General features: G+C 40.7%; 1 long non-coding RNA gene across 16 annotated transcripts in view; it reads left to right on the forward strand.

Annotated features, from left to right (window-relative positions):
* LOC309650789 overlaps positions 1-15227 on the forward strand; it is a 381028-nt gene that overhangs the window by 66628 nt on the left and 299173 nt on the right. For 3 of the 16 annotated variants that reach the window (XR_014257710.1, XR_014257712.1, XR_014257715.1), the window contains one exon: positions 9028-9147. The exons of the other annotated variants lie outside the window; for them this stretch is intronic. This is a non-coding gene — a long non-coding RNA (uncharacterized lncRNA). The remainder of the gene's footprint in view (positions 1-9027; positions 9148-15227) is intronic. 16 annotated transcript variants of the gene reach the window in all.

Here is a 15227-nt window from a genome sequence, read left to right on the forward strand (position 1 = left end):
TAAAGAAAAGCACAAATGTATTTCTTACAGGAGTTTGGAGGTAAGGCCCTGGGTGAGGGGGTGTGGGTGGGGTTTAGGCCCAGTGCGGTTGGAGGGGGTCTCCGAGGGGGTCCCCGAGTGTAGGGGTAGGGCCCTGGGTAGGGGTGTAGGGGCGGGGCTTGGGCTCTGCACGGTAGGAGGGAGGCTCTGAGGGCAGAGGATTAGGCCCGGGAGCCCAACAGCGCCTAAGCGGACAGGGAAAGCACTGGCTGTGTTCCTTTCCTTTCCTCTGTGCCCGCCCCTGCAAGGGTCTCCCCCAGGGTCTCCCCTGTCCCTGCAGGACCCCTACCCGTGGGTGGACCTGGCTGGGTGCAGGAACTCCTCGCCTCCCCCAGCCGCCCCTCAGGAGTGCCGGTCCTGTAGGTCCAGCCTTTACTTTTGCTCCCCCTTCCCTCCCTCCCACTCCCTCAGGACCTGCGCGGCTGGAGGGGGCCTAGGTGAGCAGAGGATCAGGCCTGGGATCTCAGCAGGCTTCTGGGAGCCCAAGTGGGAGGGGGAAACGTGGCCACGCTCCCTTTTCATCCTCTGCCCTCCCAATGGTCCCCCAATTTCCCCCTTCGGGAGTGGGATTCCTTCCCCTCCCCCAGCCGCCCCTCAGGGGCACCGGTCCCATCCCGCCTCGACTTCTCCTCCCCCCTCACTGCCCCCCCCGCCACGCCCCACATCCTACCTGGTCACTGGGGGTTCCCCCTGTCCCCTTAGGTGTTCGTGGTCCCCCACTGGTACCTCGTAGGTGCCCTAGTTGTAAAGAGACGCGAATTCCGCATCCTCCTAGTCCGCAATCTTGACTCCGCCTGCCGCCACCCCCCGCCACTTCTTCTATGTAGCTTTTCAAGCCAACTGCTAGTCCCTTTCCAGGGAGTCCATGTGGAGTAGTGCATATACTTTGGAGTTAAACAGATCTGTGTTTGAGTCCTGGCTTACTGTTTTCCAGCTTGGATAAGTATTAGTTATCTTCTCTGAGTCTCAGTTTCCTTATCTGTGAAACTTCCAAAAGATGTTAGGAAAATGAATAAGAAACAAGTAATAGTGCCTGGCACATAGTAGGCACTCAATAAATGCTCGTTCACTTTCTTTCTTTTCCCTCTTACTCCCCCACTTTAGCTCATAGTGGTCTCTGAAACTCAATTATACCTAATTATACCGCACATTCACTCAAGAAATATTTATTGAATGCTAAGTGTGTGTCAGGGACTCTTACGGGACAATTATGGGCCCTCGATTTTTGACAATTGTCATGTATTTGCCCTTGGACAAAATTGTGGAGTTGTTAAAGTTTGTCATTGACATTTCTACTCTCTTCTTTCGTTGCTCTTTTCTTCTCTAGTTCGAAATCTCTCTCTGACTTTCATCTGAAGCCATGAGCTATCTTGTGTTTTAACTTTTTTTTTTGCTGTCTAAAGAAAAGATATGATATTGTTCATTTACATTAACAGAAATACAGCCTTATTCACTGTGTGTTGTTCCAGGCACCCTAGCATTTGCATTTTGAACTTTTTCTTCAGTTGTGAAATAAGAGATGGTTCCTTGTAATAGGAATTTCAGTTATTGGTGCGGAGAAGAGAGGTTATTTTGGGCAGAAGTCTGTTGAAATCACAGTTGCCCGCTTAAAAGGGCAACTTTTCAGGCTAAGCATTCTTTTTGAATGCATGTGGGGGAGTAGACTGAAGAGAAGGCATGAACTTTCTTATTGCTTATTCCACACACAGATCTCTTCCTGCTTCCATGCCCAGTTCTCAGACTTCTGTCCCTGGAGCCTGCTCTGAATTTCAGGAAGTTTCCTCTTCTTCAGACTCTCTCTCTGCCATTTCTTTTTCCTGTCTTATCTCCCAATCTACTTAAGATTCCCAAATGACCTAAGTGGAAGCTCTACACTACCCTGTTCCCTTGTGCCAGGATCTCCACTTCAGTCCACTGCACCCCATCCCCACAGCATGGGGCTTGTTCTGCCTTTTCTATGCCAGCTTTCCATGGCCCTGAGAGCCCATGCTTTTGTTACATTTAGATGCACAAGATGGAGGGGGTGAAAATGCATGGAAAGACAGAATAGTCTCAGCTTTCATCAGGTTTCAAGAGTAGACACTGATTATTGGGAATTTAGATTCAGGAGAGTTGTCTTTAACATATATCTGTTTCTGTAGCAGAGAGGAAGAAGAGAATTAAACTTGCATGTATCAGGAAAACTCTCAATGAAAACACTAATATAGCAATTTGAGAACCAATAAAATGAGAAAAGAGAAACTAGAAATTGTCTGCAGACATATAGTAATAATCTAATTCAGCAAATGGGTATTTTATTTTGAATTTTTGAATTTTATTCTATTTATTTTTTATACAACAGATTCTTATTAGTTATCTATTTTACACATATTAGTGTATATATGTCAATCCCAATCTCCCAATTCATACCACCACCACCACCCCTCCACCACTTTCCCCCCTTGGTGTCCATACGTTTGTTCTCTATATCTGTGTCTCTATTTCTGCCCTGCAAACTGGTTCATCTGTACCATTTTTCTAGGTTCTACATATATGCCTTAATATACGATATTTGTTTTTCTCTTTCTGACTTACGTGACTCTGTATGACAGTCTAGATCCATCCACATCTCTACAAATGACCCAATTTCATTCCTTTTTATGGCTGAGTAATATTCCATTGTATATACGTACCACATCTTCTTTATCCATTCGTCTGTTGATGGGCATTTAGGTTGCTTCCATGACCTGGCTATTGTAAATAGTGCTGCAATGAACATCGGGGTGCATGTGTCTTTTTGAATTATGGTTTTCTCTGGGTGTATGCCCAGTAGTGGGATTGCTGGGTCATATGGTAATTCTATTTTTAGTTTTTTAAGGAACCTCCATACTGTTCTCCATAGTGACTGTATCAATTTACATTCCCACCAACAGTGCAAGAAGGTTCCCTTTTCTCCCCACCCTCTTCAGCATTTGTTGTTTGTAGAGTTTCTGATGATGCCCATTCTAACTGGTGTGAGGTGACACCTCATTGTAGTTTTGATTTGCATTTCTCTAATAGTTAGTGATGTTGAGCAGCTTTTCGTGTGCTTCTTGGCCATCTGATTTCTGTGTATTAATTTTGTATCCTGCTACTTTACCAAATTCATTGATTAGTTCTAGTAGTTTTCTGGTGGCATCTTTAGGATTATATATGTATAGTATCATGTCATCGGCAAACAGTGGCAGTTTTACTTCTTCTTTTCCAGTTTTTATTCCTTTTATCTCTTTTTCTTCTCTGATTACTGTGGCTAGGACTTCCAGTACTATGTTGAATAATAGTGGCAAGAGTGGAAATCCTTGTCTTGTCCTGATCTTAGAGGAAATGCTTTCAGTTTTTCACCATTGAGAATGACGTTTGCTGTGGGTTTGTCATATATGGCCTTTATTATGTTGAGGTAGGTTCCCTCTATGCCCACTTACTGGAGAGTTTTTATCATAAATGGGTGTTGAATTTTGTCAAAAGCTTTTTCTGCATCTATTGAGATGATCTTATAGTTTTTATTCACCAATTTGTTAATATGGTGTATCACATTGATTGATTTGCATATATTGAAGAATCCTTGCATCCCTGGGATAAATCCCACTTGATCATGGTGTATGATCCTTTTAATATGTTGTTGGATTCTGTTTGCTAGTATTTTGTTGAGGATTTTTGCATCTATATTCATCAGTGATAGTGGTCTGTATTTTTCTTTTTTTGTATATCTTTGTCTGGTTTTAGTATCAGGGTGATAGTGGCCTCATAGAATGAGTTGGGGAGTATTCCTTCCTCTGCAATTTTTTGGAAGAGTTTGAGAAGGATAGGTGTTAGCTCTTCTCTAAATATTTGATAGAATTCACCTGTGAAGCCATCTGGCCCTGGACTTTTGTTTGTTGGAAGATTTTTAATCACAGTTTCAATTTCATTACTTGTGATTGGTCTGTTCATATTTTCTATTTCTTCCTGGTTCAGTCTTGGAAGGTTGTGCTTTTCTAAGAATTTGTTTGTTTCTTCCAGGTTGTCCATTTTATTGGCATAGAGTTACTTGTAGTAGTCTCTTAGGATGCTTTGTATTTCTGTGGTGTCTGTTGTAACTTCTCCTTTTTCATTTCTAATTTATTGATTTGAGTCCTCTCCCTCTTTTTCTTGATGAGTCTGGCTAATGGTTTATCAATTTTGTTTATATTCTCAAAGAAGCACCTTTTAGTTTTATTGATCTTTGCTATTGTTTTCTTTGTTTCTGTTTCATTTATTTCTGCTCTGATCTTTATGATTTCTTTCCTTCTACTAACTTTGGGTTTTGTTTGTTCTTCTTTCTCTAGTTCCTATAGGTGTAAGGTTAGATTGTTTATTTGAGATTTTTCTTGTTTCTCGAGGTAGGCTTGTATTCCTATAAACTTCCCTCTTAATACTGCTTTTGCTGCATCCCATAGGTTTTGGATCATCGTGTTTTCGTTGTAATTTGTCTCTAGGTATTTTTTGATTTCCTCTTTGATTTCTTCAGTGATCTCTTGGTTATTTAGTAACGTATTGTTTAGCCTCCATGTGTTTGTGTTTTTTACGGTTTTTTCCCTGTAATTGATTTCTAATCTCATAGCATTGTGGTCGGAAAACATGCTTAATATGACTTCAATTTTCTTAAATTTACCGAGGCTTGATTTGTGACCCAAGATATGATCTATCCTGGAGAATGTTCTGTGTGCACTTGAGAAGAAAGTGTAATCTGCTGTTTTTGGATGGAATGTCCTATAAATATCAGTTAAATCTATCTGCCATATTGTGTCATTTAAAGCTTGTGTTTCCTTATTAATTTTCTGTCTGGATTATCTGTCCATTGGTGTTAAGTGAGGTGTTAAAGTCCCCCACTATTATTGTGTTACTGTCGATTTCCTCTTTTATAGCTGTTAGCAGTTGCCTTATGTATTGAGGTGCTCCTATGTTGGGTGCATATATATTTATAATTGTTGTATCTTCTTCTTGGATTGATCCCTTGATCATTATGTAGTGTCCTCCTTGTCTCTTGTAACATTCTTTATTTTAAAGTCTCTTTTATCTGATATGAGTATTGCTACTCCAGCTTTCTTTTGATTTCCATTTGCATGGGATATCTTTTTCCATCCCCTCACTTTCAGTCTGTATGTGTCCCTAGGTCTGAAGTGGGTCTCTCGTAGACAGCATATATATGGGTCTTGTTTTTGTATCCATTCAGTGAGGCTGTGTCTTTTGGTTGGAGCATTTAATCCATTCACATTTAAGGTAATTATTGATATGTATGTACCTATTACCATTTTCTTAATTGTTATGGGTTTGTTTTTGTAGGTCCTTTTCTTCTCTTGTGTTTCCCACTTAGAGAAGTTCCTTTAGCATTTGTTGTAGAGCTGGTTTGGTGGTGCTGAATTCTCTTAGCTTTTGCTTGTCTGTAAAGCTTTTGATTTCTCCGTCAAATCTGAATGAGATCCTTGCTGGGTAGAGTAATCTTGGTTGTAGTTTCTTCCCTTTCATCACTTTAAATATGTCATGCCACTTCCTTATGGCTTGTAGAGTTTCTGCTGAGAAATCAGCTGTTAACCTTATGAGAGTTCCCTTGTATGTTATTTGTCGTTTTTCCCTTGCTGCTTTCAATAATTTTTCTTTGTCTTTAATTTTTGCCAATTTGATTACTATGTGTCTCGGCATGTTTCTCCTTGGGTTTATCCTGCCTGGGACTCTCTGTGCTTCCTGGACTTGGGTGGCTATTTCCTTTCCCATGTTAGGGAAGTTTTTGACTATAATCTCTTCAAATATTTTCTCTGTTCCTTTCTCTCTCTCTTCTCCCTCTGGGACCCCTTTAATGTGAATGTTGGTGCGTTTAATGTTGTCCCAGAGGTCTCTTAGGCTGTCTTCATTTCTTTTCATTCTTTTTTCCTTATTCTGTTCTGCAGCAGTGAATTCCACCATTTTGTCTTCTAGGTCACTTATCCGTTCTTCTGCCTCAGTCATTCTGCTATTGATTCCTTCTAGTGTATTTTTCTTTTCAGTTATTGTATTGTTCATCTCTGTTTGTTTGTTCTTTAATTCTTCTAGGTGTTTGTTGTTTAATTCTTCTAGGTCTTTGTGAAACAGTTCTTGCTTCTTGATGTTTGCCTCCATTCTTTTTCCGAGGTCCTCGATCATCTACACTATCATTATTCTGAGTTCTTTTTCAGGAAGTTTGCCTATCTCCACTTCATTTAGTTGTTTTTCTGGGGTTTTACCTTGTTCCTTCATCTGGTACATAGTCCTCTGCCTTTTCATTTTGTCTATCTTTCTGTGAATGTGGTTTTCATTCCACAGGCTGCAGGATTGTAGTTCTTTTTGCTTCTGCTGTCTGCCCTCTGGTGGATGAGCCTATCTAAGAGGCTTGTGCAAGCTTCCTAATGGGAGGGACTGGTGGTGGGTGTTGCTCTGGTAGGCAGAGCTCAGTAAAACTTTAATCTGCTTGTCTGCTGTTGGGTGGGGCTGGGTTCCCTCCCTGTTGGTTGTTTGACCTGAGGCGACCCAGCACTGCAGCCTACCTGGCTGTTTGGTGGGGCCAATGGTGGACTCCAGGTGGGCTCACTCCAAGGAGAACTTCCCAGAACTTCCACTGCCAGTGTCCCCATCCCCACGGTGAGCCACAGCCACCCCCCGCCTCTGCAGGGGACCCTCCAACACTAGCAGGTAGGTCTGGTTCAGTCTCCTATGGAGTCAGTGCTCCTTCCCCTGGGTCCTGATGCACACACTGCCTTGTGTGTGCCCTCCAAGAGTGGAGTCTCTGTTTCCCCCAGTCCTGTCGAAGTCCTGCAATCAAATCCCACTAGCCTTCAAAGTCTGATTCTCTAGGAATTCCTCCTCCTGTTGCCGAACCCCGAGGTTGGGAAACCTGACATGGGGCTCAGAACCTTCACTCTACTGGGTGAACTTCTGTGGTATAAGTGTTCTCCAGTCTGTGAGTCACCCACCCAGCAGTTATGGGATTTAATTTTATTGTGATTGTGCCCCTACTACCGTCTCATTTTGGCTTCTCCTTTGTTTTTGGTTGTGGGATATCTTTTTTGGTGAGTTCCAGTGTCTTTCTGTCAATGGTTGTTCAGCAGTTAGTTGTGATTCCAGAGCTCTTTCAAGAGGGAGTGAGTGCACGTCCTTCTACTCCTCCATCTTGAACCAATCTCAGCAAATGGGTATTGAGTGCTGACCCTACAAAGCCATTTGACCTCCAGATCCACTTTCCAACTTTCTCCATCCTGCTCTCTGCTCCAGGAGGATAGCTGCCCTCTGTCCTTCATTATCTTTGCCCAGAGGGGACCCAATCAGGAAAATGGAGGGAGGTAAGAGGATGAGTTTGGGGTGTTTATTCCCCTGGCATCTCCTACATGTTGGCTGTGGCCTTTCATAAGATGCACAGCTCCTCTCAAGGTGGCCCTCTTTATATAACTTTCCCTTTCTAACTCACCTCCCTTCATCCCTCTGCACGTGGGGGTCATAAGCTACTCCCGGTGGTTTCCCTACATCATGCCCACACTTTTGCAAATAGTCCTTTTATTAAACTCTTTTAGATTTCCCCTAATTCCAGTGTGTAAGCTGTTCCCTGCTCAGACTCTGCAGTATGGTAGGACTTGTATAAACTATTTGTCCTCCAGGAAGTTAATAGGAAAATGAATAATTGCAATGCCATGGTTAATAAATACTTACCAAGGTATAAGCTCTTTGAAGGTAGAGACTCCATCTTATTCATGTTTCTTTCTTGATACTTAGCATCATGCTAGGTGTAAGCAAGTGCTTACCAGTGTGGAGGTAAAAGTGGACGTATGTATAATGGGTGGGAGAATGGAGATGGAATTGAGCAACTGTTCCAGGATGCTCCAGGTAGCCTTCACAGTGTAGCTACTCATGGCAGTCATAACAGACTGTTTGCCTTAAACAAAGGAATTTACTAGAAGAATATCAATGGCTTCTAGAATCAAAGGAAGCCAGGAGAACAGGTCTGGAAGAACTTGGGTGCTCTGTATGGCTAGTTTTCCGAAACCACTACAGAAGTCACACATTTAATATGAGTGGGGCATCCTCATGAACAGCCCTTGGCTTTGGTTTCTTTAAGGTGTATTGACACAGGTTTCTGGATACATGTTGTATTCACTCTATGGAAACTTTCTGGGCTTCTTTCTTCCAATCTTCCTCTCAAAAAGCCTGCTCACTGCTGCAGTTAAGGTAGGAAGAAAGAAGATCTCAGGTGTGATCAGGTAATAGAATAAGAGGAGATCTAATCCTCCATGACACCCTATGTCTTGGGACTACAGAAACCAGCTCACCTCTCTCTCCCTGGCCTCTTCACTAAATGAAAGGCAGGGTAATGAGGGCAGTAGGTGAGAACAATAGTTAGGTTACAAGAGTCAGCAAGAGTTAAGTAACAATGGCAGATGAGTTCTTCCCCTGAAGAGCCAAGCATGCGTGCAGCGGTGGGGCTGCTTTTGCTGAGTGTGAGAGAGGGTGTTTCCCCATCTCTGGGGAGGAATAGAAGAAGCAGAACCTACTGAAGTTTCCATCATTGAATCTGGACCTTCGTTTTGCTGCCCTCTTCCTCTCCCACCTCCCTTAGTAACCCTGTGCTCTGAAGTTGCTCCCCATTACCCTAGAGCCGCATCCCAGTTGAGTTTGTCCTCCCCTGATAGGTTCCATTTCCCTAACTTCTCCTTCCCTTCTGAAACTTTTCAGCTTGTGTGGGAACAGGCGTTAAGAAGATAACTATCTGGTTAGTCTAATTCAGTCTAAGGTATTACTTACCAACAAAGGTAGGTAGGGGTGGAGAAGTAGTCACCAAAACTATTTACATTAAAAATGTACCTTTTATCTAAGTGAAATTTCAGGCAGTGTGATGATGAAAATTTTGGAGAAAAGACTTTTCTGTATTCTTTCAATAAATACAATTTGACTATTAGATCAGCTGAATTAGGAAAGAGGGTAACAAGGTTTTTTGTTTGTTTTTGTCTGTAGGTCTTTTTTCCTCACCTGGAAGGAAGGGGAAGTGCCCTGGCTCCGATTTCCCCACTTTTGTGCACTGACCATGTATTATAAACCAGAAATTTTACATGGGTCCTGAAGATGTAAAGATAGGTAAGATGTGGTCTTTGCTCTAAAGGAAGCCATATCTTGGGGGCAGAGGGTAGGGGGTAATACAAAAATAATTGCAAAATAGGATGAAAAGTTTAATAATACAGATTTATATAAAACATATGAAGCACCCAAAAAAGAGAAACCAGCCTCTGGAGGACTTAGGGAAATTCATTTGAATGGTGTCTTAAAAAAATGAGTGGGGAAAAAATTTTTCTAGGCAGAGGGACCAGCATATATAAAGGAGGTGTAAACATGCATGACATATTTGAAGAACTGTGAAAAGTTTGGTTTGGCTAGGGCATAAAATTTGTATGAGTGAGTGCCAAGCGATAAGCCTGGAAAAATAGGTTGGGGGCAGATGGGGAAGGATCTTTAATGTCATTCTAAGGAATTTGGACTTGGTCCCATAGTCAGGGGGTGGACCACTGAAGGTTGCTAAGCAGCAGATGAACATGCTCTTAATTTTTAGAAAGATAACATTATTGGCAGTGTACTGTATGGACTGGAGGGAAACTGGAGGCAGGGAGATGAGAAAGGAGAATTTGCAAGGGTCTGTGGGGAGTGTAAGAAACAATGACAACTTCAAGAAAGTTGCAGTGGGATGGTAAGAAGGGGAAGTTAGAAGATAGAAATGGTGGCATTTGACTATTGACTAGTTACAGGTTGATGAAGGAGAGGGAGGAAACAAATGACAAGAGGTCACCAGTTTTGGACTGTGGGGAGTGCCATTAACTAATATGGGAAAGCAAAGGAGGAGCAGGTTTTGTAGGAAAGATAATGAGTCCAGGATAACAAAGATTAGGGATGAAGCACCTGTCAACACCCAGGTATAGATATTCCATGGGTATTTGCAATGTGAGTTCTGGGATTCAGAAACTGTGGCTAGATTTGGAAGTTTTAGTGGCAAAGAACAACCGTGGAATGGGATGAGATTTCCCAGGGAGAATGGGTAGAAATGAGGACCAAGAATAAAACCTCGAGGAACTGTAACACTTAAGGAGAAACAAAAGAGATTGAAAGGTAACAAAGAAAAAAAGAGAAAACCAAGAGACAGAAGTTTCAAGAAAGCCAAGGAAAGGAAGAGGAGAATTTCAAGAAGATGGAGTGGTCAACAGCGTCAAAGATATCAATGGTTCAGAGATGTCAAGTAGGACGAGGGCTTTCAATATGGCTGTTATGGCTGCTGGAAAGACTGTATAAGTACTGGGGAGTGAGTTCTCTCAAAGCTACTAACTAAAATACATACAGATTCTCATTCTTTATAGTTTGTGAATTATATAACATGACATGAATTTGCACAGATTAAAGGAAAATTTTAATTTCCTTTAAAGGAAATTGATATAAGAATTTAGGAGAGAGCTTAAGGCTTAGGGATCATCAATATTGAGATGATAGTCAAAGTCTTGAGAACAACTGCATTTTTAATGTAGAGAAGAGCAGAAGGTTAAGACTGGAAGTTGAGGAAACCCTCAGAATTAGGCTTAGCACAGAGGAAAAGTAAGTACTTGGTAAAGGGAGTGAATAGGAGTCATCTGGAAGGCTGGAAAAGCCTTAGGGAATCACAGCATAGATTGAAGCATGGGTGATTCACCTGGTGGAGTCTACAGAGCCTCCTAGAAGTTCTTCCATGTCTTGAGTTTCAAATTCTGCACAGAGATCAAGGAAAATGAGGTCTAGAAAAATGTCCATGATATTGGCCACAAGATCCTTGAAGATCTGAAAGCAAGAATTTTATGGACAGTTTAGGCCCAGAAGCCAAACCATCTGTCACTAGGGAAGGAGAGGATGGTGATGGAATGACGCCATCTGTGTCTTGTATTGCTACAGCATCCCGCGTGGGCGTAAAAGACAAAAGGATGGTGAAGAGGGAAGCAAGGGTGGAGTGAATACAAGATTGTTGGATGTAGAATGCACTTGGAAACAGAAGCAAGTAGAATTTTGGAGCTCCTTAGAGCTTCTGGGAAACAAACAAACAAACAAAAAAAAAAAAAAAGGAGAAAACTTAGGGAGCCAAGAAGTGAGATAGCTCTTAGATACCTGGAAAGAAAGAGTAATCAGAAATAATAGTGATCCAAGAGAGAGTGAAGCCTCAGTGATGTAGGAAACCACCTGTTGGATGACTAATTTAACCTTTATCATAGGGAACTTTTCATAAAGACCAGATATGTGGTATCATTAAAAAATGACGAAAAAATTCTGTATTTTTTACAAGAGTCGTTGTGGTGAATGGGCATTGGGCTTGGAAGGTGTGTATCATTCTCCCTTGTGCTTTTAGAATGATAGACTTCATTTCCATGTACCATGAACTCAGGGGCTGCCCTCTGATACTTGAAAGAGGTGGTTACAGCTATAAATATGGATGTGACATTGAGGTATCCCCATGAACTTGGGAGAAAAGGAAAATATAGTTGCCTTCCTAACTGAACTAATAAAACCAAAATATGATCTATCTCCCGGAGTCAACACCTGGGTAAGGAGTGTGGTCATCTGGGAATATCAAAAGGGGAATTCAGAGAAGGTGCCTTTGGCTTCATCTTAGGCAGAGAGATGCTAAATTTGGGCACATGGACAATCCAGCCACTAGAGAGGAATTGCCTAGTGTGGGGCAAAGATGTTTCACCTGGCCTCAGTAAGAGCTGGAGGAAGTGTTCCTCAAACCTCTGCTTGAATCTGTGCTTATGCAGCAACTTTATGATCCCTAATTCATCCTACAAAGTAAGCCTTTAGCAGGAAAGTGAGTGATCAGGAAAGAACATCTTTCTGATGTTTATCTTGAACATCTGGAAAGAAATGTCCCTTATTGTTAATTAATAAACTGGAATTCTAATCTATACATTAGTATTGTATGAATACAATCATTGTCAGTCTGTCATCAAGTGCCAGGTCACCTTTGGGTATACTGATAAAGTCAAGTTTCTGGACATGAAAGGCTGAGAGGAACCGATTCTAGGCTGTAGAAAGTTTTTCAAAGTCATTCTAATCTATATTTTTAAAAAACCCTCTTGATAATCAGTCTTGTGGGCAGCGCTTCTGTCTGCCTCATGTATTCCCATATCCTCCATTAGGAATACTATCAGTAAGCATTACTTTCAACAGTTAGTTGGTAAAGAATATAGAGCTTGTATAGGCTCAAGAACTGATGATGAAAAATAGTTTTAGGAAATGTGTAGATTAGAGATGACAAACACAAAGCGTGCTTGCTACCCCTCTTCTGTCCTGTATTCGTGGCAGACATTACTAATTGGTAGTGACACTCTGTGCTGCTGAACCTAGGCTGACTCTAGGACTTTTCTTAATGACATTAATGCAGGAAGTAACAACCGGTGGCCTAGATTGGATCCTTGTGAGGTAAAACTCTGCCCTGTCTAGTTTAGATGGGTTGTTAGGGATTCTGGCCATCAAAATTACAGAATTCAGCTGGAAAGGACCTAAAGGATGGTTTATCTTTTGAGTTTGATGTCATGGGGAAAGCAAATATGATCTTTTGACCTAAAGTCCCTGGCTATTTTGACAGGAATAATACCAGACTAGATAAATTGACAGAAATTATCAGAATGGAATTATCTAGACAACTTATACATTCACTGCCATGATGTCAACCAGGAAAGAATTTGCAAAGGACTTTAGAGGACATTACCAGGTTTTAAATCCTAACTCTTCCTCTTGCTGGGTAAGTTAAGTCTTAGCATCTTCATATGAGAAATCATGTCCAATTTATAAGTTTGAGGCTACCAATTCAGATAGCACATAAAAAGTGTTTGCAAATGGCAGATACTCACAAATGTTAGTTCCCCTCTTGCTTCTCTTGTTAAAAATATTCAACACTGAGCAGAACTCCCTAATCAAATCTCTCCAATCTCTACTTGAATATTTCTAGTGAAAGGAAGCTCATTATTTCACAAGGTATTCAATTTTGAGCTGCTCTAATTACTAAAAAGTTTATCTTTATATTGAACTGAAATCTGCCACACAATATAGCTTGCATTTTGCCACATGGAACTTAGCTTTGGAGTCTTTTAGGTATTTGAAGAGGGATACTTTGTCCTTCTAAATCTTTTATTTTCTAAGCAAAAGGGTCACCAGTTTATTCAGTTGTTCCTTAGATGACACTTCTGTTATCATCTAGGTTGCCATAACTTGGATCACTTCCAAATTTGCAGGATTTATCTGACCTCTTTTTTTCTGTCTCTAGTATTAGTTCAAGGAATATATATATATAAATATATATATATATTTTTTATATATATATATTTATATTTATTTATTTACTCATTTAAGCAATGCATGCTGTTTTATTCCACTGCATCACTCTCCAGCATAATATTACTTCTGGAGATATAATGCAGTGCAGAATTTCTTGTTTTCCTATTAAATCCATAGAAATTATCTAAACTTAATAACTAATCATTAGTAACAAAATTCTCCTCTTCTCTTGGTTTCAGGGCTTGCTTTCAGAATGGCTCAGGTGCCTTGAACATATTTTAATAGAAACTTGTTTTACTCACTTTTTGGGTTCACCCTCTTTTCTTGGGTGTGGGACCAAAGGCTTGTCCCTCAGATATTTTTGATTGTGGTGTTGATTAACTAGTTGGCTCCTAAGCTATAATTATCTTCCTCCTTCAATTAAAATTACATTTTTATATTACAACATGAGCTATTGCAGAAGCGAATAATACACATTGGATTTTTATTTCCCTCTAAGCAACTTTCCCTGACAATAGATACTTTTTTCTTCTGGATTGTTAGGTGCTGAGGAGAACATTCTTCCTGATAAAGATCGATCAGTGGGCACTTTGCAGTATTGCTTTTTTCTGTTTTCCTGTGTCCTCACTTGCTGTTATATAGTGATTAAAATACACTATATTATTATTTCCAGCTTAGAGAATTTCGAGAGACTCATGAACTAGAACCATACTGATATGACAGCATAACTGGTGCCAATGAAATATTCAATCAACACATGCTTTTATTTTAAACTGTGCCAAATGATGGGCTTGATTAATAGTTTTAACTGGATTTTATCTAATACTTTCCCACGAATTTTTCAATCATTTTGACAATGTGTAAACTGAGTGTGATGTTTCTAAGCACCACTTCAACCAACATGTATTTGGCATACCTACATTCTGCCAGACCCTGCATTAGTGCTGGGAATTTATTTCTGGTTGGCCAAAAATACATGGTCCAGCCTTTGAAGAGGAATCAGGCACATAAACTCATCTAAAAATAAAGTTCAGACCACCATGGTCAAAGAACATAGGGTTCTCAGAAGAAGGCCACTTAGTCTTGTGGGAAAGCATCCCAGGGGAGTTGCTCTTTGCTCCTGTTCCTGCCTACCCACTTCCACTTAACACCACACATGGAGATTTTATGTACTCATCTAGGCTCTGCTCAAATGCTTCTTCCGCCAAAAGAGTGGCCCTGGTCCTCATGCCCCAGCCCTGTGTATTCTCTCCCTCTTCCAACCTTCTCTGGTCCCTCATCTGCGCTTTCTCTCATAGGCACGTCTCTTTATACCTCAAGGTAAGTTTATTTGTATATATGTGTATGTTTGCTCACTGTTGCTTCTGTAATGCCCAATAAATATTAGTTTGATTGAAAGAAAAGTCTATTTTAGATAGAACACCTTGGTTAAATAAGGGGGAACAAGTTCTATTTTGGTCTAGATTGCCAGGAGTATTAAGATTTTAGACTTAATTTTTTTTATCATGGAAAGCCAGTCTTCTATCAGTTGGTTCAAGAGAACTGTTTTGTATCCATAGTTAGTTGATTGTGCACAAACCACACTCTAATGATGAATACGAGGATTCTGAGGTTGCTTCTACAAATAAACATTAATGGACACATTTTTTTTCCTTATAAAGACTTCACAGAAATCAAGTTACTCTATTTTGTGAAAACAACTCCTAGTACTCTTTAGATGGATGGGAAAAAGTCCTCAGGTTAATTTGCTTAAGAAAAAGTCATGTATTAAATGACTGCTTATTGAAACTGAAGATCACTTTCTACTGAGTCATCAGCAACAGTGTATTGAGCAATACGATTTGTATCAGTATGTCTTGTGAAATTGCCAAGTCAGG

This window comes from Balaenoptera physalus (genome assembly GCF_965194825.1).
Source record: "Balaenoptera physalus genome assembly, chromosome: 20".
Taxonomy (NCBI): Eukaryota; Metazoa; Chordata; class Mammalia; order Artiodactyla; family Balaenopteridae; genus Balaenoptera; species Balaenoptera physalus.